Below are 21,951 nucleotides of genomic sequence, written 5' to 3'. Positions count from 1 at the left end.
GGGTGAATATGGGCCACAAAGCCACTCTATTTGGCCCTCACTCTCTCCAGGGCACCCCCCTTCTCAGCCACATCACCTATTGGTCCTGCTTTACACTTTCTTTGAGATTTTTTTCCTGGCTGAAATGTGACCCTGAACGCTGATAATGCCTTTTACTTGCCTAGATGGAAAATAGAGAAGAGTACATGAGTGAGTGCAAAAATGAGCCTAAGGTACAAAGGAAAAATTTTGCATTCATTGATCCACCCACTTTTGCATCTGGCTCCACTCACCACTGGGATGACGCCCCAGAAGGTTGCCCAAAACAGTCTGAAAAAGGTTCCCCATCCCTGAACTAGACGAAGGCCCTCAGCAAGGGTGTGGAGCAGAGCCAGTGAGATGCATGGCCTGGGAGGGGTGTGTGGCCTGGGGGAATCCCAAGGGATGATTGATTGATTAATTGATTGTGTTTATTACGGTCATAGACCAGCATAAAAAATTGCATAAAAAATACAGAAAAAAAATACAGAAGTTCAACTAGACATTTTTCCATTAAAAGCCGGGATAGAGTACTTAGAACAAATTCACTTTAAAACCAGTACCAGATCTTGGATTAGTTACTCTTTTGTCAAATTCCTTCTACAGTGTATGGCAGCAGCACAAACGCTGGCTACCTTAGCTGATATTTGTGGAGTATGGTCAGATAGGAGAAATTCCATATAAAAAGCCTCATCCCTGCCCGGTATATTTTGTAAAATAGGAATGATTAAAACAGAACGAAGTTCACGATAAAATGTGCAGTGCAATAGAAAGTGGCCCACTGACTCAACTACTCCTTCATCACAGGGACACAGCTGCTCATCATATGGGATTTTTTTTAAACCTGCCATCCAAAAGTGCCGAGGGTAAAATATTAAACTTGGCACACATAAACGCTTTCCTAAGCTTAGGAATGGTCAGGGTAGCTAGGTAATGAGCGGGGGCAAATGGCCTTGAGTTAAAACTAAGATCAGGATAAGGTGCAGCCAGTGCTGAATGATTTTGAAAATCTAGGATTCGTTGGAAAATACATGCTTTTGCTTTAGAATAGCCTAGAGTGAGAATGGAGGAGGTGGAGAAGCCTAAGCTTAGTAGTTTCATATTTAATAGCTGTTTCCATTTGGACTGAACAGGATCAAACAGCATAAGTGGGGCCAAGCCCACAGGAGCAAACATCATTTTTAGCCAGAATTTTATTCTGCACGTCCAAATACGGGTTTCTATCTTAGTAACCCCGGCTTCTAATCGCACAATGGAATTGGGTACACAACCCGGAATACCAAGAATAGATCGTAGAAATTTAGTTTGGACGGATTCCAAAGGGACATGGTTGTCATAGACACATATTTGTGACCCATAAAGCAGCTGAGCAATAACTTTAGCTGCAAAAATCTGGAGTGCTGATGGAACATATTGACCCCCTTTAGAATAGAAGAAAGAGAGGAGTGCCTTTGTACTTTTCTGAGCATTTACAAAAAGAGAAAGAGAAATAAAGAGCAAGAGAAAACAGACATTTAGAGAATCATGTAAATGCTCAGAAAAATGTTCCCAAGGGATGTAGCTTTTGGTTGTAGAGATGATTCTCTAAATGTCTGTTTTCTCTTGCTCTTTATTTCTCTTTCCAGTTCTGGGTAGGGATGGAAAGATTTGTCAATGTCGTTTCTCTCCATTTCTCATTTTTCCAGTCTTAAATTCACTTCTCAACATTTATGCAGCAAATTGCAAAACAAACAAACAAACAAAAACCAATGAAAATTCAGCATTTTAGTGTGAATTTCTCCTAATAAACACATTTTTGTACAGTTTTGACTAATGTACACATTTTCACAAGCAATTTCAAAAATATGCATTTTTGTATGCTATTTTCACCAACAATTTCATTTTTAAACAAACTTCCCCATAATATATGAATTTTTGTAAGAATTGTTTGGTTAGAGAACTGCATTGCAAAATTCTGATAAGTGTGAATTTTGAAGGATGGCTGCGTTTTCATTCTCATATTGTTTTGGAAAATGCAAATTTGATAAATTTAGCTTTAAATGTGAACTGAATAGCATTTCTCCCCCATCACCAGTTATTAATATATTTATTATTTGATTTATATCCCGCCCTTCCTCCCAGCAGGAGTCCAGGGTGGCAGCATGACATCAGTTCTGGGTGATGTGTATATCTGAACAGAATATTCATTTGGTCACACTTTCTTGCTGTGATCTTCCAAAAGTCTGAAAATAGCAGGCACTCCTGCCACAAAAAGTTTTACAACTGGTGGCACTCTTCTAAGGCAATCTTCCAACAAACAGCTTGTCATTACATAACAAAACTGTTCCTGAATTTTTTTACATCAACCTGCAAGTGGGAGATTGCATCATATGATTTACTGTATTTATTTATTTATTAGATTTAAATCCCACCTTTCCTCCAAGGAGCTCAAGAAGGCATACTGAGATTCCTTCACACAGAGAAAACTAGCATGTCAGCAAGAAGATTTTTATGTGCAATTAGGTTTTATTGTTGATGTTGGTTTTGGCATATTTAAATTCAGGTTTTAATACAGAGAACCATACAGGCATGTCGTTTCACCACCTTCAGCCTGAAATGGTACAGTCCATGAACAGTTTTACCATATGTTAGATTACTGCAATGTGTTATACATAGGGCTGTCTTTGAAGACAGTTCAGAAACTGCAGCTGGTGCAGCATCCATATTCAGCATCCAGACTGCTCACTGGAATAAGATGCTTATTCTTATAGAGCAACTGCACTGTCTCCCAATTAGTTTCTAGGCTCAATTTGACCTCCTACACAGTGAAGAACTACAGTGTGCATGTGTATAACAAGTGAGGGATGAAAACAAGACAGCGTTCATTGCAGCCCACATGAAAGACATTTGCGCAAAATGCTGGTATAGTGGCTGGAAAAGTGCTGTTCCTTAACGCAACAGGTACTCCAGTGTCAAAGGAATTTTAGAAATTGGGACAGGAGTGCTACCATTTTAATCCGTTAAATTAACGCAAGAAACCCCATGTCTGAAAGCAGCCAGAAAGAAAGAGAAAAAGAGAGAGAGAGAAGGGGTGTTAGGGAGGGATGGAAGGAGGCAGAGGCGTCCTAAAGAGAGATTGACAAGGGGATGGCAAAGAAAGAGAAAGAGAAAAGTGTGCCAAAAATAGAGAGTGCAAAGCAGGGGGAAGAAGTAGAGACAGAAAGGGGCTGGCTTCTCCCACGTTGGACTCTGGCCTTACCAACCACTGGCATCAACCCTGCCCACCACCAGAATGCTACCCCCCCAACAGATTATCCCCCAAGGGAATGCAGCTCTTTATAGAGAGAAAAGGTTGCTAAAAGTATTGCCAGTCCATTCACACCTTTCTCTCTCCCCGCCCCCATTTCAGCTGGTCACCATTCAGCCATTTTGCTCAAAAGCGCCTCCTTCCCTTTCCCCTCTACCCACCCCCCTTTCTGTTTGTTGTCCTCTTTCGTTGGAGGCAAGGCAGAAGTTGAGTGTCCTTCTCCTTCCATCAGTGTGAGAGAGAAAACAAGAGTTACGAGTGCCAAGTGGGAACAACATTTACGAGTGAGGGCTCCTTGACCCGCCCATAAATCTGGCTGCCTGTTCAATACCTTTTATTATGAGAGCACATACAACCCCAAGGGACTGGCTTTTCCTAGCCAGTCAGCTCTGGGCCCTTAATGTCTTCTTGCTGACCTAGAGCTGAAATGAGCTGGTTTCCTGACTTGACAGTTAAAATGATTTCAGGAGGAACAGGCCAGTTTCAAGGGTGGCCACTACTACCATGTTTCCCCAAAGCGAGGGAGCTGCTTCCTTCCATATGCTTGCACTTCCTTCCATGGAGGAATTAAGCCCATGCCAGGGATAGGAGAAAATGCTCTATTCCCCATATCTCTATGGGGCAATCCCCATATACCTAGCATGGGTCAGCACCCAGATAGCCGCATTCAGATGAAAACAGGAGGGTGGTGTGCTTGTGTGTGCTTATTTGTGTGTGCACATTTCATTCCAGCTGATCATCATAAGAATCCAGTGTTCTCTCCTCAGCCCTCCTCCTCCCTTTCTTCCTTTTGTGTTGCATCTGTTAGATTGCAAGCCTTCAGGGAGGGAGAGAATGTATGAAAACCACTCTAGGAGCCCTTTTGGCTGAAGAGTGGGGTACAAATGCATGTGTGTATGTGTGTTAAGTGTTGCATGAATAGTACTTTTCCCTCTTCTGGATCTCCCCTAAATCCATTTCACCAGATGACCTCCAGTTCTAGTATTATGAGAAAGGCAGAGGAACTTCACACCTTTGTTTATTTATTACAATTTTTGAAATCCTGCCTTTCAGCATTTACATTAAATGGCTTTTAAAAAATCCCTCACACACATACAATAAACATCAGCTTATCAAAAAATATCAACGTCTAAAAACATCCCCCTGCCTCCAAGGTAGTTGAGCAAGATTGGGGAGGCTAGTCCAGCTCGCCCAGAGCAAGCTCTGAGATGGTATTTGCCTCCCTCCCTCTCCCTACTGGGATCCATCCCACAGGGCAGATGGTGCTACATGGCCTTTTGGTGGTGGTGATGGTGAGATGGAAAATCCAGCTGGAGCAAACATTAAGTTGGCCCTGCCTCTTTTTCTGGGCTCCTCTAGAGGAGCTGTTTATTCAGCATTCATCCTGATTTGCTTGCACAAAGTTTATGTGGTGGTTAGACTATGCACGGCCTTTACTGTGTATTCTTTCTGATTTGTTTGCAGGGAGGTTATATGATGACAATGTACATTCATCTGCATTCATCCTTGTTTCCTTGCAGGGTGATTATACATCTTCCCTTTCATCGTTCTTTCATTCCACACTTTTCAGTGCATTTCTCTGTCACTTTCCAAGCTGCAAAAAGTCACTTTTTTAAAGTGGATTTGTTGCACAAGGCCAACAGATTGCTTTGATCCACTTTAATTGTGCAAACTGAAATGTCAGGCTTGAATCCCTCTTGCAAAATAGTGACAGTCTGGAGTCTCTCTCTTTCTCTCTCCCCCTCTCTTCCATCAGAATCCTACACACACACACACACACACACACCTCTAGTATAGATGTATCACAAGAGTAGCCCTGGGCAGAGTCATCAGCAGTCATGTGCCAGGCACTGGTCAGTTTCAAAATCTGGAAAAAGGAGTCTCCAGTTTGCCCATAAATCCTTTTGGCAGCCTTGGAAATAAAGTCTCTGCTTTGGGCTTTCTGAACACTTCTATATTTATGGCTAACACAGTTTTTTAAAAGCTGGGTCTTTCATTTTATGTTCATATTCCTGTGGCTGTGATAGATTTGCTGTAATCCTGCAGTTGCATGATTAAAGCCCATAAATGTTACTAGGCTCTCTCTCTTTTTTCATAATCCTTGAAATTTGAAGCAATCAAGGTTTAACTGGAAGGTGTTGGGACACATAGCAAGATCTGATGTAATGAAGGTGGTGCCTTTACCAGTCTCATTGTCTTTACATGGGGCACTGAAAGATATACTTGACCAGGGATGACAATTTTCTAAATTTCCTTTTTTAAAACATGCTAAGATTTCAGCCAAGTGCAGTAAAGTAACAACAACAACAACAACAATAATTTATAAGAAGTATTACCATAATACACTCACCTGGTTGCCATAAAGCCAGGTGTCATTTAAACTGTTCCAAGGAAACAAGCATGCTTGGTCAGTTTCAGGACTCCTAGAGCAGTGATTCCCAGTGGGAGGTGCTGAAACTATTTCTTGATATCAGATGTATTCATCCAAAAGCAGCTTAAGCAGCAGTTGACTGACAGATAGACTATGCCAGCCAGTGGAGGCTAGTCCACTAAGGAAAATGGAGCACTGCCCCACCAACCTCAGTCTCCCACAGCTGGCCCCCACCTGCCTGGTTTCTTACTTGAATCCAGTACAGGGAGTGGCACTGCCTGTCAGCTTCCTCCTCCTAAAATCTCAATATTGTGCTTGTAGAACTCAGCAGAGAGAAGGACAGGGGACAAAACTAGGATTAGTTGGCTCTTCCTACCATTGGCTCTGGCGCCACCTACTGTTGGTCTCCCTACCTTCCATCCCACCAGTCCAAATGGGCACCAGCCACCACTGATGCCACCATCGCTGCCCTTTCTTGAGAATCTTATGAGGGAGCAGCAGATTTACGGGGCTTGCTACTTTATCTGGGGAGATCTAGGTTCACATCACAGATCAGTCCTGTAGCCCAGGGGTGGGGAATCTTTTTCAGCCCAAGGCCCACACTCTGTCATGAGCAATCTTCTGGGGTCCACATGTCAATAGCGGGTGCAGCCAGAGGCAAATCTGGACAGAGCAATGGATGAGATTTTCATGTCAGTTAGGGACAGAAGGATCTGTCAGTTTTGGTTCTCTCTGTTTCTCATTTTTCCAGTCTCAGATTCAGTTATCTGGGTTTCTGCAGCAATTTGCTATATTTTAAAAAATCCTCATGAAAATTCATCAGCATTTTAGTGCAATATTTTCCTAATAAACACATTTTTGTATGTGGTTTTTACCAATGCAGACTTTACAGACTTTTGCAAGCAATTGTCCCTAACGTATGCATTTTTAAAAACATTGTTTGGTTGGAGAACTGCCTCACAAAATTCGGATAAATGTAAATTTTGAAGGATGGCTGTGTTTTGGTTCTCATATGCTAACCAAACACATTTAGTAGGCAATGTTTGTTTGGGCTGTATTGCTTAGACTGCGGGTGAGGGCTTACGTGATTGAATGCTCCTCCATATCCTCTATCCCTTCACATAGAAAAGTAGCATGTCATGCTTTAAATGTGAACTTGCACTCTTTTACATCTAGCCATCCTAGCCCCAGGTATCAAAATGTTTCAGAAACACTGTGTCAGTTTAGGAGTTCCTATGCCCTCTTGAATCAAAGCTGGAGTTTCTGAGGGTTTGAGTGGCATAGAATTGCTATTATGGCTCTCTATCAGCAAGCACACTTGGAGACAGAACAAGGCCACCGCTAGAAGCCTTTGAGTTCTGCAAATGTCAACTTCTGCCAGATATAAAGTGGGTGATAAGACATTTTTGCTATCAAATTGCCAAAATTTATTTCGGCAGATCTTTAAACAATGACATCTATAAAACTATACTTCCCAGCAGTATTTTTATCATATGTTAAAACTACAGCATCCATCACATTTGTCTGTGCGCTAAAACAGCTCCTTGAGATAAAGTGCAAAGTTTAGAAGATGGATGGCTCCATTTATGGTGCTGCTGTGATCAGGCACCTGAGTGCATCATGCTACTGCCTTCCATGGCCACGGAATATTACATGCCTGGTTCTGGATGTGCCCAGGATATACTGTGTCAGGCTGCAGGTGCAGACTCACATAACGGAATGCATCATCATCATCATCATTTTAAATCCCTGCACATAGAAAAGTAGCATATTAGGGGAAAGGCTTAATTAGAACTCTTAATAATAATAATAATAATAATAATAATAATAATTTCTGTGTCGCCTATCTGGCCAAAGGCCACTCTAGGCAACGTACAAAACAGTTAAAACACAATGAGATAAAATACAATAATACAATAAAAAACAGTATGAGAATAATACAGCAGCAACAATATTAAAACAGGGTAGGAGGCATTTCAGTCACAGTAATTAACCCTCCCCGGAGATCCCAAAGGCCTGTTGAAAGAGCCAGGTCTTTAAGGCTTTACGGAATACATTTCTTGACATACTATTTTTCAGTCTTACCTACTAAAAAGTAGCAGCAGGAAAACGGAAGAGTTGCCATCTGATTTGGAAACTCAATTTTGATGCCTGTGTGGCAAAGGAATGGGAGTGCATCTGTGATAACTGCACATCCCTTTGGAAATGTGAGGAACTGCTGGATCCATATGCAACGCCCCCATGTGGTGAACCACTGAATTGCAAGTGGCAGCTTCACAGTGAAGTGTCTACAGGCCCTGGACTGATTTCGCCCACACAGAATGGCTGTTGGATCCTGCTGGACAGGAAAGAGTATAAAGGCTTTCCTGGTCCAGTCAAGCTTTGCTGAAGCTGCAAGGTCTTCCTGAGCTCTGGCACATTTGTGCATCTTTCATTATGCTCCTTAATCCCACTCTGGCTGATCTTTTAGTTCTTTGGTTTTGGCTTTTGATGGGCTCACCTGGCTGCTACCTATCACCCAGGCCTGACAGTAAATATAATGGATTCCCATAGTTACATGAAAGCATAAGCCTCCCTCCCAAAGCTTTCCCGAGATATTTAATACCAGAGATGGAAAATCCAAACATCGTTCCTCTTCAGGGAAGTGCTCCTGGCATAAGGTTGATTGAAGGGGAGCTGCTCATTGGTAATACTGTGAGCAGCAGAATTCCTTGACAGATTCTGCCTAATGGGCGAACTTGTCTGTCTTCTTTTTTGCCACTCCTCATAGTGCCCAAACCCTACTACTGCTTCATGGTAGGACTTCCTCCACTCTCTATTCCTTTCCCAATTCTCCCTTTCCACTGCGGCCACTCATACGCTGCATGTGGGCTTCCCATGGGCATCTGGTTGGCCATTGTGTATGTATGTATGTATGTATGTATGTATGTATGTATAACTTTATTGCTTAGCCATAGGCCATCGCATTACAAATAGCACGTGCACCATATCAGAATGCAAGTTACAATACAAATTAAAATTAAAATTCCTTTGTTGTAATACATACCAATTAAAACCTGGAATTCACAACAAAAGCATTGTGCTACATAACATAGGGCTTCCCATATAGGCCCAAAGGTAAATAATTAGTCGAACGCTACTGCCAGATTGACAAAGGCAGCATATAAGTGTTTGGTGGGACCTGCCATACACTGTTCAGCTAGAAAAAGGAGGGTCAGGCAGTGATCAATAGTACCTAATCCTTTCCTGAAACAAGCCTATTTGGGACAAATAACCTGATTAGAAGATTCCCAGTCCTCTATTTTTAGCAAAAGATATTAACTATAAAGCTTAGAAACAATATCCAGGAGGCTGATTGCGCGATAATTATTTGGATCCTGCTTATCACCCTTTTTATGAATAGGGAAGACTATGCTCTGCTTCCAACCCTCCGGGAAAATGCCTGAACTATTGATTTGATTAAACAACTTTGCCAAAATAGGGGCCCACCAATCAGGAAAGGTTTTATAGATTTCTGGATGCAGCATGTCTTCTCCAGGAGCTTTGCCTGTTCTGAGGGCCAAGATGAGAGATTTAATTTGTGGTACAGTAACCAATGGCCATTGAGGCATGCTTATTTTCTCAATAGGAGGAAGGTTGCTAGCAGGAGAGGTCATGTATAACTTACTGAAATAATGCCAAGCAGTTGAAGATATTTGTCCAATGATTAATGGTCTGGGAGTACCCATGCCCTTGGAGACAAGGTTCCAAAACTGGCTCTCATTTCTTTCCACCACGGCTAGATCTAGTTGTTGCCATTGGAGTCTAGCGTATAGTTCCTTTTTTTGTTTCAAAAGTGAGTTATACGAAGATCTCAAATGGACTAAGTAGTCATGCGTGTAAGTTACAGTATCTCTAGTGGCCGACCGTGAGTAATTCATCAGGACTCTCCTAGCTGTCCTACACTCCTGATCAAACCATCCATTTCCTGATTGTCTAAAGGCCAACATTCGTTTTTTCTGGACCAACACTGGTCTTAAATGTTGCGCAATAGTCTGATAGGCCTGAATAACATCCATTTTGGAGTTCATAATATCTTGCTGGAGGGATTGAAAAGTGTCACTAACAAGTAGTTGCGAGACAGAGGAGTGTAGGTCAGTAGACCATCAAATTCTCTGTTCCGCAACTTGAATCCCCTCAAGGTTTAAAAGAGGGTGGGGGGGAAAGGTATTAGAGGTCTCACGTATAACAAGAGTGGGAAGTGGTCACTTTCCACTCTATTATCCAGCACAAATCTAAGTATGTCCGGAAGCAAAGCCTTAGATACTGACATATTATCTATTATGCTGGCACCCCGATTAGTCAGATACGTAAAAGAACCATGTGACTCATCTATATCAGTGCCATGCAAGCGTTCTAGATGATGTTGGCCATTGTGAGAACAGGATACTGGCCTAGATAGACCAGGGATGGGGAATCTTGGGCTGAGGGCCAAATGTGGTCCCCCAGGCCTTTCTATCTGGTCCTTGGGACTCTCTCCAGGCCACGGCCCTTCACTGGTCCTGCTTAACACCTTTTTTCCCTGGATGGAATTCTAATAGTGACTCTTGTTTGCCTGGATGGAGGATAGAGACTAGGGTTGCCAGGTTCATGGCCTGAGACTGATCCTGTATCTTTAGGAGAAGAGAAAGTCAGCCAAGTGCAAGTGTTCTTGCAACCCTGTAATGAGAAAAACCACAAGGTGGAATTTTCCCTTCCCCCTCCACAACTTTTAAAGATATAGAAGACCTCTTGGTTGCCAGGCCCAGCCTCCAAGAGGTCTTCTGTATCTTTAAAAGTTGTGGAGGGGGAAGGGAGAATTCCACCTTGTGGTTTTTCTCATTACAGAGTTACAAGAACACCTGCAGTTGGCTGACTTTCTCTTCTCCTAAAGATACAGGATCAGTCTCAGGCCATGAACCTGGCAACCCTGATAGAGAGGCATGTGTGTAGAAACTAGCTTTCTTACAAAGGTGCAATTTACATTCATTGCCTACCCACTTTTGTATCTGCCCACGCTGACCACTGCCATTTGTTCCCCAGAAGGGAATGCAGCCCTAAGGCTGAACAAAGGTTCTCTACCTCTGAGTGGGGATGGAAGGACCTGTCAGTTTTGGTTCTCTCAGTTTCTCATTTTTCCAGTCTTAAATACAGTTCTCCACATTTCTGTAGCAATCTGCAAAAAAAAAATTTTTTTAAATCCTCATGAAAACACTTCAGCATCTTAGTGCAAATTTCTCCTAATAAACACATTTTCATATGCAGTTTTGACTAATGCGCACATTTCTGCAAACACTTTTTCCCTAGTAGAATGCATTTTATGTTAATTTGACGAATCTATTCATGGCTGTATTTTGATACCCTAATTGTTTCGGAAAGTGCAAATTTGATAGATTCAGCTTTAAATGTGAACTGAATTATTAACAATCAATCAATCAATCAATCAATCATCAATCAATCAATCAATCAATCAATTAACCCACCCTTCACCCAGAGGTCCCAGGGTGGGTTACAACAATGTTAAAACACACATAGTAATTAAAACAGTTAAAAACAACCTAAATAACATCACAGAAAATAGGGTGGGCCCTAAAAATATACATCTTAGGTGTCTAAGGTCAGGGTAAAGAATTGCATTTCTCCCAGTTCCTACTGCCGAGATAGGCCTTTGATCTGAACCAGCTGGGTCTCCTTACACTTGAACTTTAATTCTGCTCATATGTTACCAGCCAACCTCAAGCAGAACATTGTCCTTTACCACTTTTTCTCCATTCACAAGGCCATTGCCAAGCTGCACTCTGTTACCTCGGATCACTTCATCACCATTCCCCATGTCATTATATGCTCAGCCAGAGCATTACCCTACATCAGATAGCGGCCTTCTCCTAGTCCATCACAATCACCCAGCACTTTGTCCGTCAGTGTTGGGACACTTACCCTTTGTATATCACCACCCCTATTACGAACCCATTACCATTTCTCACTTCCCTGGCCCCTCATCCTTCTCTAGCACATTATCCTTTCCTAGGCCTATCACATTTATCGATGTTCTCCAGGCTTGAATACTGCTAAACTAATTAGCGCTCTACTAAAAAAAAAATCCTGGAGGATAATTAGAGTGACAATTGAAAGCAGGAAACTAGGGCATCTCGCCTTGAATAAAGGGAAGGCAGAATCTTTGCACACAGCTGGTGACTCGGCTGTTGGCCCTCGCAAATAATTACACCACTCTTCTACCTTCCAGACTGGCTGCTTCTTGGTGTTTTTTAAACAGGTGATGGGGGGTATCTGTGGAAGTTTTTAAGGCCCCAGGAGGTAAGCAAGCAACCACTAGAGGTGCTGGTGTTGTGATCTCCAGGCCACATGAAGAGCCTTTTGACAAGCAGCATGAGATGCCTTTTGACACTGATGGAGAACAAATCAGTACCTAGGTGGGCTGCTGGCAGCTGAGGCTTATGAAGGCGGAGGGGCTGCTTCTCTTATAAATGGATGGTGTGCTGTAGAATCTTCTGTGAGTCTGGGTGGTGGTGTTCCATTGGCATCTTAGTTGCTGTTGGGATGGAAGGATCTGTCAATTTCAGTTCTTTCCCTTGCTCATTTTTTCAATTTTAAATTCAGTTCTCCACATTTCTGCAGCAATTTGTCATTTTTTAAAAAAAACCCTCATGAAAATCCTTTAGCATTTCTCCCAATAAACATGTTTTATATGCAGTTTTGACTCATGTATGCATTTTTGCAAACAGTTCCTCTTAACATGCATTTTATGTAATTTTCACTACTGTATTCATTCTTATACATACTTTCCCATAATATGTGCATTTTTGTAAAAATTGGTTAGAGAACTTCATTGCAAACTAAGTGAGAATTTTGGAGGATGGCTGTGTTTTGGTTCTCATATTGTTTCAGAAAGTTCAAATTTGACAGATTTGGCTTTAAATGCAAACTGAATCAAATTTCTCCTCCATCCCTCCCTGCAGCTTTGGGTGTGGAAGATCCCCCCCCCCCATTTTGATACACAGTTTATTTTTCTTATTAAAGACCTCACTGTTTCATTATTAATTTTAGAGGTGGGGAACCTCAGGCCTAGGAGCCAAGTGTGCCCCCCCAAATCTCTCTACCCAGACCTTGAGACACTCCCCAGACCCCTCTTCTCTCCATTCAAGGGATTTTACCTGCCTAGAATGTGTCTCTGAACTGTGATAATGCCTTTTTTTGCCTGGTTGGAGGTGTGTGTGCATGTAGAAATCTGACTTTTGTATAAGTGGAATGTAAGCTGCCGCACACAACTAATGATCCCTCCAGACATCCTTTTAATTGCACATTCACAATGATTTGTGCTCATGATGGTATCGGGGTAGTTACATGTGAACCTCCTGTCAACATTGTTTCTGCCTGCAAAAGTTTTGTTTTGTGCCTGCTTCATTTCCAGTCAGGTCATATCCTGTAACTTCCTGCTAAAATCCTATCATTTTTTATACCACAAATGTTTGGGTTTATTTTTGTCCTACCTTTGTTGCATTGTAGTCCTGCTAGACAGCAATCATGTGGTACCCTTGGGGAAAGCATTGCAGAACAACAAATAAAGCAAAATAAATCCACAACTAATAATATACTATTATTGTGTTAGGGAGATATTGCAAAATACACACGCCTTATACAAACCAGTTTGGAGGGGTTGTAAGAGTTGCAGTCATTGCTCCGCCCATTTTTGCTTCTGGCCTTGCCTACCACTGGTAGATGCCCCCTAGAAGATTGTCCATGTGAGAATGTGGCCCTTGAACTGAAAAAAGCTTCCCTATCCTTGAAATATTTCATTAAATGGCATTTATTTTATGATGTGATTTTGTTTCTCTTTTTTTTTGTCTTGTGTGAACTTCATTTTCTTTTTGCCATCAGGTGCAACTTCTGATGACTGCCAGTTTGCTTTCCCAGAATGCACCAGGCATTTCATTGTTCTGGCACATTTGGGGGTGGGTGGAGGAAGCTGGCTACAGCCAGGGCCACTGACAGATGGGCAAAAAGGGTCAGTTTCTCCCAGGCCCAGGGCCCCAGGACCCTAGGAGCCCCAGACTCTTAGCTTTCATTAAAAAAACAAAAAAGCTCCTAAGTGCTCTGGGTCAATACACCAAAATGCCACCCCCTCCCCTGTGCAGCTTATGTTAAGTGAGCTAGTAGTTGGCTGTTCCAATCCCCGCCCTTTCAGGTTTTTAGTCTCTAAGTTAAGTAAGAGTTGTGGTTGATGAGGAGTTTTTTTTACCTCCAGGCTATAACTAGAACCTGTTGCAAGCCATGAAAACAGCTGCTTTTTCCTGCCTGTCTGCACATCACATGAGATGAATATGTTTATAACGTTCAGCAGCAGCACTGTGCCTGCCCTCCCACTTTTACATGTTTCAAGTATATTTGTGTTTTTGTAAGTGTGAGTATGTGTGTGTGTTGGCAAGTTTAGTTGGGGGTTTATTTTTTGATGTAAACTATCAAAACTGTAGGATGTTGCTGTTAAAGCAATTGAGGGGGTGCCTTTGTGCATGTTTTTTCCACTTCATTGCATGGTTTGTTAATATGACATGATACATTTGCACCTTGCTTTTCTTCCTGGGTCCTTCCCCTCTTTTATCTTTGCAACAACACTGCAAGGTAGGTTACGCTGAGGATTGGTTCAGTCAAGCTGCACATTTTTTTTAGCTGCTCCTATCTTTTTAATGTTATTTTAATTTACTGTTGTTGTTATGTGCCTTCAAGTCAACTATGACTTTTGGCGACCCTATGAATCAGCCATCTCCAGCAGCATCTGTCATGAACCACCCTGTTCAGATCTTGGAAGTTCAGGTCTGTGGCTTCCTTTATGAAATCAATCCATCTCTTGTTTGGCCATCCTCTTTTTCTACTCCCTTCTGTTTTTCCCAGCATTATTGTCTTTTCTAGTGAATCATGTCTTCTCATGATGTGTCCAAAGTAGGATAACCTCAGTTTCATCATTTTAGGTTCTAATGGTAGTTCTGGTTTAATTTGTTCTAACACCCAGTTATTTGTCTTTTTTGCTGTCCATGGTATGCGCAAAGCTCTCCTCCAACACCACATTTCAAATGAGTGGATTTTTTCTTTTATCTCCTTTTTTCACTGTCCAACTTTCACATCCATACATAGAGATTGGAAATACCATGGTCTGAATGATCCTGACTTTAGTGTTCAGTGATACATCTTTGCATTTGAGGACCTTTTCTAGTTCTCTCATAGCTGCCCTCCTCAGTCCTGGGCTTCTTCTGATTTCTTGACTATTGTCTCTATTTTGGTTAATGACTGTGCCAAGGTATTAATAATCCTTGACAAGTTCAATGTCCTCATTGCCAACTTTAAAGTTATATAAATCTTCTGTTGACATTACTTTAGTCTTTTTGACATTCAGCTGTAGTCCTGCTTTTGTGCTTTCCTCTTTAACTTTCATCGGCATTCATTTTAAATCATTACTGGTTTCTGCTAGTAGTATGGTATTGTCTGTATATCTTAAATTATTAATATTTCTCCCTCCAATTTTCACACCTCCTTCATCTTGGTCCAATCCCGCTTTCTGTATGATATCTTCTGTGTATAGATCAAATAAATAGGGTGATAAAATACACCTGTCTTACACCCTTTCCGATGGGGAACCAATCGGTTTCTCCATATTCTGTCCTTACAGTAGCCTCTTGTCCAGAGTATACGTTGCGCAGCAGGACAATCAGATGCTGTGGCACCCCCATTTCTTTTACAGCATTCCATAGTTTTTCATGATCTACACAGTCAAAGGCTTTGCTGTAATCTATAAAGCACAGGGTGATTTTCTTCTGAAATTCCTTGCTCCGTTCCATTATCCCACATATGTTTGCGATATGATCTCTGGTACCTCTTCCCTTTCTAAATCCAGCTTGGACGTCTCGCATTTCTCGCTCCATATATGGTAAGAGCCTTTGTTGTAGAATCTTGAGCGTTACTTTACTTGCATGAGATATTAGTTCAATAATTACTGCATTCCCTGGGATCCCCTTTCTTTGGAATTGGGATGTATATTGAACGCTTCCAGTCTGTGGGCCATTGTTTAGTTTGCCATATTTCTAGACAGATTTTTGTCAAACTTTGGACAGATTCAGTCTCAGTAGCTTGTAGCAACTCTATTGATATGCCATCTGTTCCTGGTGATTTGTTTCTTCCAAGTATTTTAAGAGCAGCGTTCACCTCACATTCTAAAATTTCTGGTTCTTCATCATATGCTTCCTCCGTGAGTGAATCTGTCATCCTGGCATCTCTTTTATAGAGTTCTTCAGTGTATTGCTTCCATCTTCCTTTTATTTCATCTCGGTCAGTCAGTGTGTTCCCCTGTTGACTATTCAACATCCCTAGTCATGGTTTAAATTTCCCTTTCATTTCTCTAATCTTCTGGAATAGGGCTCTTGTTCTTCCCTTTTTGTTGTCCTCTTCTATTTCTATACAATAACTATTTTAATAGTTCTCGTTGTCCCTACATACTAGTCGCTGTATTGTTTGCTTTTGCTTTCCTTCTCTCTTTAAACATTTTAAGAGTTTCTTCAGTCATCCATTGAGGTCTTTCTCTGTTTTTAACTAGAGGTATTGTCTTTTTGCATTCTTCCCTGATAATGTCTCTGACTTCACTCCATCCTTCTGGTTCTCTATCAACTAAGTTTAAAGCCTCAAACCTGTTCCTTCCTTTACATTCTTCTCGGATGTTATTTAAATTGTATTTTGGCATTGTGATTGCTTTGTTGTTCTTCTTTAGCTTTACTCTGATTTTCGATACGACCAGTTCATGATCTGTACCGCAGTCTGCTCCTGGTCTTGTTTTTGCAGAAAGTATGGAACTTCTCCATCTTCTGCTACCAATTAGATAATCAATTTGATTCCTGTATTGACCATTGGTGATGTCCACGTGTACAGTCGTCTTTTCGGTTGCTCAAAAAATGTGTTCGCAAGAAACAAATTATTGGCTTCACAGAATTCAATCAGTCTTTCTCCTGCTTCATTTCTGTCTCCTAAGCCCCATTTCCTCACAATTCCTAGTTCTTCTCTGTTTCTACTTTCGCATTCCAGTCTCCCATGATTATCAGCACATCTTGTTTTGGTGTGTGATCAATTTCTTCCTGTACTTCTGCATAAATGTTGATACGTTCCATTTCTTGCTTGACAATTTCTAACTTTCCCTGGTTCATGCTTCTCACATTCCATGTTCTTATTGTGTGCACCGTACAACTCCGGACTCTCCTTTCACATATGTGTGCATCAGGCTCTGGGCTTCCTTTTGGCTTTGACCCAGCTGCATCATTAGTCACAGCACTACTTGTCCTTGTCCTTTGTTCTTCCCCAGTAGTTCGGTGAGTGCCTTCTGACCTGGGGGTCTCATCTTCCAGCACTATCTCATGTTGCATTTTGGATACAGTACTCTGTTCATAGGGTTTTCATGGTAAGAGATATTCAGAGGTGGTTTACCATTGCCTTCCTCTGAGTTTGGATGCATCTTAGTCTGGCATCTCAGCTTTGACCATTCTGCCTTGGGTGCCCCTGCTAGGAGTCTACCGTCTTGGTCTAGACTCCTGATGGCATTACTCTCAGCTTCTTCAACACTCTCAAACCCCCTCACAACATTAAGGTGTGCATCCTAATGGACTGCCTTCAAGTTGATTCCAACTTATGGCGACCCTATGAATAGGGTTTTCATGGTAAGCGGTATTCAGAGAGGGTTTACCATTGCCTCCGTCTGAGGCTGTGAGGCAGTGACTGGCCCAAGGTCACCCAGTGAGTTTCATGGCTGTGTGGGGATTCAAACTCTGGTGTCCCAGGACGCAGTCCAGCACCTTAACTACTACACCACACTGGCTCTCTGTGCATCCTAGAGGGAGTTTAATTTTTTACATGTTATTGACACTAATAACAATAATTTATTTATTTAAAATATTTCTATCCCACCCTTCTACCCTATAACAAGACACTCAGGGTGGCTTACAAAAATAAAATCAAAGATGTACATAATAAAATTGTAAACAATAAAACCACAAAATCATTAAAATAAATTAAAATACATAAAATACAATTAAAATACATAGAATACAATACACACACACACACACACACATATATCGGGGTGGTACTAAAGGGACTACAAAGGTAAAATTTAACATAGAAGACATAAAATCAGTGTCAGGCTTTCAGTCCCTCCCAAAGGCTCTCTGGAACAAGATCTTTTTCAGAAGTCTCCAGAAAACCAACAGGAGCAGAGTGGACTTCTTGGGGTAGGGTATTCCAAAACTTGGGGGCCACAGATGAAAAAGCTCTCTTCCACGTGCCTGTTAGTCTAACATCTTTTATTCCAGGCACGCAGAGGAGACCAGAGGCAGATGATCTTAAATCCCAGGCAGGTACATATAGGCGTAAGTGGTCCCTCAGGTACATTGGTCCAAGGCCGTTTAGGGCTTTAGAGATCAAAACCAGCACTTTGAATTGAGCCCGGAAACAAATTGGGAGCCAGTGGAGTCGATAAAGCACAGGGGTGATATGCTCCCTGATCCGTGCTCCAGTTAACATTCTGGCTGCTGCATACATGATTATGGTTTTTGAACTATTTATAACTGTTGGAAAATGCCTTGTGAGGGAAGGAACTCTGAAAGGCAGGTTAGAATCTGTTAAATAAATAAATCAAGACTGTGGATTCAAAATAACTGTATCAATATTCAAGACTGGATTACTGCAATGCACACTATGTGGGGCTTCCCTTGCACTTGACCCAGAAACTGCAATTAGTGCAGAAGGCTGCAGCCAGATTCTTGATGGGAGTGAGACCTTGTCAGCATATAATATCTCTGCTCAGAGATCTGCACTGGTTGCCAATTTGTTACTGGGTCAAGTTCAAGGAGTTACTATTGGTTCATAAAGCCCTTAACAGCTGGGGACCAGTTTACTTGTGAGACCTCTTTGCCCCATATAGGCCCACTCAAGCACTCCGCTCTGCAGAGCAGGAACTGCTATTGATGCCACATAATACTCATTCCACACTTATAAGAAATAGTTCTTTTAGTGTGGCAGCACCTACTCTTTGGAACTCCCTGCCTATTGACATCAGGCAGGTGCCTTCACTGTATTCCTTTCAGCGCCTGCTTAAAACTTTTTTTTTAGGCAAGCCTATCCAGGCACATAGATGTTGATCTTTTTAATAGCTTTTAGTAGCTTTTTAATTGTTTTAAATATGTTTTAATTACACATTTTTAACTTTCATTGATAATTTTATTTTTTTTTCTTTTTGTAAACCACTTACAGGTCTTTACATTCAAGTGGTATATACATTTTAAGTATATAAATATATATGCACATAAATAAACAGCAGTTCTTGCCAAAAGATTGTGGGGGGTGGGAATGTAGGGGGCTCAATCTGCATACAGTGTACCAGGCCCAGGAAATTCTGTTGGCACCCCTGGCTGCAGCTGCAAAAAAAAGGGGGGAAAGGCAGTCTTCACTTTGAATCTGGTAAGATGTCTAATATGGTAAAAGCAAAAGTCTGTCCGTATACCAGTTGCTAGAAATCACAAATGGGGAGAACGCTTTTGCATTCGTGTGCTGCCTGTAGGAGTCCATGGAGGATGGCCACTGTAAGAACAGAATGCTGGCCTAGATGGACCTTTGCCCTGGTGCAGTACGGCTTCTCTTATGTCCTCATCGCAACATACAAAAGCAGTGAGGGAACAGTCAATGCAGGCTGCCTTGAGTCCCAGTTCTGGGGAAAAGGAGGGATATAAATGAATAAAAGAAAAATAATAAAATAATAGTCAAAAAGCAAACTTCCAAAGGCAAGTGCATGCACACCAGCTGCAGTTGGGCACCAACATCTCTCTCCTCTCATTCAGAACAAGGCCTACTTTTGTCCTTTTTTAATTGCAGCCCCTGAAAACAGCCTGAAAGAGGGCACTATTCAAAGCTGCCAAAAACGCTCGCAAAGATTGATACACAGAGTATTGAGGCACAAAAAACACGGTGCAATCTAATGGTTCAGGGAAAGCCTAGGTAAAAATGTAAGTCTTTACAAGACATTTAAAGCAACTGATGATTGCTACTTTATGTATGGCAGAGGGAACGGCATATCATAGGACAGGGACAGCAGTAGAAAACACTCATTTGCAGGTCACTGCCCTATGATTATACACCCACAAGAGTGGCTGTATACTATAGCCAGCAGGGATTTTTCACATTCCACAATGTTAAATTGAAAATACCCCCATGCCATTCTGAGGCTTCCCATAAGCTCATTTCAAAACAAAACCTTACAAAACATATAGTCCTGAACTCAGAAACACTTGCTTAACAACCCTGTCAATTTTCATGGCGATACACAAAACAGTCACAGAGAATAGACAGTTCAAAGTGTAAAAAGAAAGAAAAAAACTTCTAAGCCCTTTTGGACTTTTTTCTCTGAGAGTTCTCATAATCTGTTGAAATTCATTAAAAATCAGCCATATTCACAGAGTACCTGTAATCCTAATACTGAGCTTGCCCCATACTCTGACCTTCATCTTCTGCAGTTGAAAAGTTGAAAAAATCCCTGGCTGATTTTTAATTAATTTAATAAATTTTGGCTGGAACCCAATGATAATGCGGAGCATGCTCAGTAAGAACCGACTGTCAGAGTTCTAAAAGCCTCCCAGCTGTTGAGCTTAGCTAATCAGGGGGCCACACCCACACCAGACTTTGATTTCATGTGAGACAGTCATGGCTTCCCTCAAAGAATCCTGGGAAGTGTAGTTTGTGAAGGGTGCTAAGAGACTCCTGTTCCCTGAGAGAATGGTTTAACAGTCAGCCACTCTGATTGAAGGTCTGTGAGGGGAACAGGGCGTCTCCTAGCAACTCTCAGCACCCTTCACTAACTACACTTCCCAGGATTCTTTGAGAGAAGCCATGACTGTCCAAAGTGAAATAAAGGCCTGGTGTGGATGTGGCCAGGGAAAGCTTTGGTTTAAATTTGGGTGGGAGGCTACATGTGCCTGCTCTAGAATAAAAAGGTGGGGGAAAGCCTGAAAAAGAATGATTCTGTTTACAATGTTTTCCTTTTGGAAAGGAAAGGGGCTTCCCTTCTGTCCAGTGCCCACCCACCCAGTCCCTCCCACTCCCTGCCCCTTCCCTGGGTCAGTGTTGGACTACGACCTGGGAGACCAGGGTTCGAATCCCCACACAGCCATGAAGCTGACTGGGTGACCTTGGGCCAGTCACTGCCTCTCAGCCTCAGAGGAAGGCAATGGTGAAATCACCTCTGAATACCGTTTACCATGAAAACCCTATTCAAAGGGTCGCCATAGGTGGCGATTGACTTGAAGGCAGTCCATTTCCATTTTCAAACATGATTGCATAGAAATAAATTCCATTGAACTTTAAAAAGTACGCAAATGATCAAGCCCTCCCTCCCTTCTCCTTCCTCCTATCCCCTCCTCTTGCCCCTTCCCTCCCCCTCCCCTTCCCATCCCCTCTTTCCCCTTCCCCTTCCCCCTCCTCCCCTCTCCCTCCCCTTCCTCCTCCCAGTGGTCAGTTTTTCCTATCTTAAACATGATTGCATGGAAGTAAATACCATTGAACACTATAAGCATGCAAGTGATCAAACCTGCCCTCCCCTCCCCCTTCCTTTGCCCCCCTCCAATATGCTCCTTCCCATTCCCACTCCTCCTCTCCCATGGTCAGTTTTTCCTGTCCTAACCAATATTGCATAGGAGTAAATCCCATTGAAAATAAGCATGCAAATGATCATACCTGCTTTTCCCCTCTCCTGTCCTCTCCCTTCCTCCTCCCCTGCCCACTCCAGCCCTCCCTCCCCCCCATCAGTTTTACCTATCCTAAGCATGATTGCACGGGAGTAAATCGCAGTGAATTTAATAAACATGCAAATGATCAAACCTGTCCTTCTCCTCCCCTCCCCATCCTGCCTGCTCCCCTCCCAGTCCTCCCCTCTGCATTTCCTCCCCTCCCTCCTCCTTCCCTCCCCATCCTCTGTGGTCAGTTTCACCTATCCTAAGCATGATTGCAGGGGAGTAAATCCCATTGAACTCAATAAGCATGCAAATGATCCATCCATTCTCAGCAAACTTGCACAGGATACCATTTCTTACCTCCCAGATTAAAAAGCAGAGAAATTCACTAATTGGCAAAAAACCTTGCGGTTTAAGAATGGACCTATAGCCCACAGCTATTCTATCAAACTTTAAAAAGCAGGGAAATTGGGTAGCTATAGTGAATGCAT

This window comes from Rhineura floridana, chromosome 14 (assembly GCF_030035675.1).
Source record: "Rhineura floridana isolate rRhiFlo1 chromosome 14, rRhiFlo1.hap2, whole genome shotgun sequence".
NCBI classification, from domain to species: domain Eukaryota; kingdom Metazoa; phylum Chordata; class Lepidosauria; order Squamata; family Rhineuridae; genus Rhineura; species Rhineura floridana.
Note: the sequence above shows the minus strand (reverse complement) of the source record.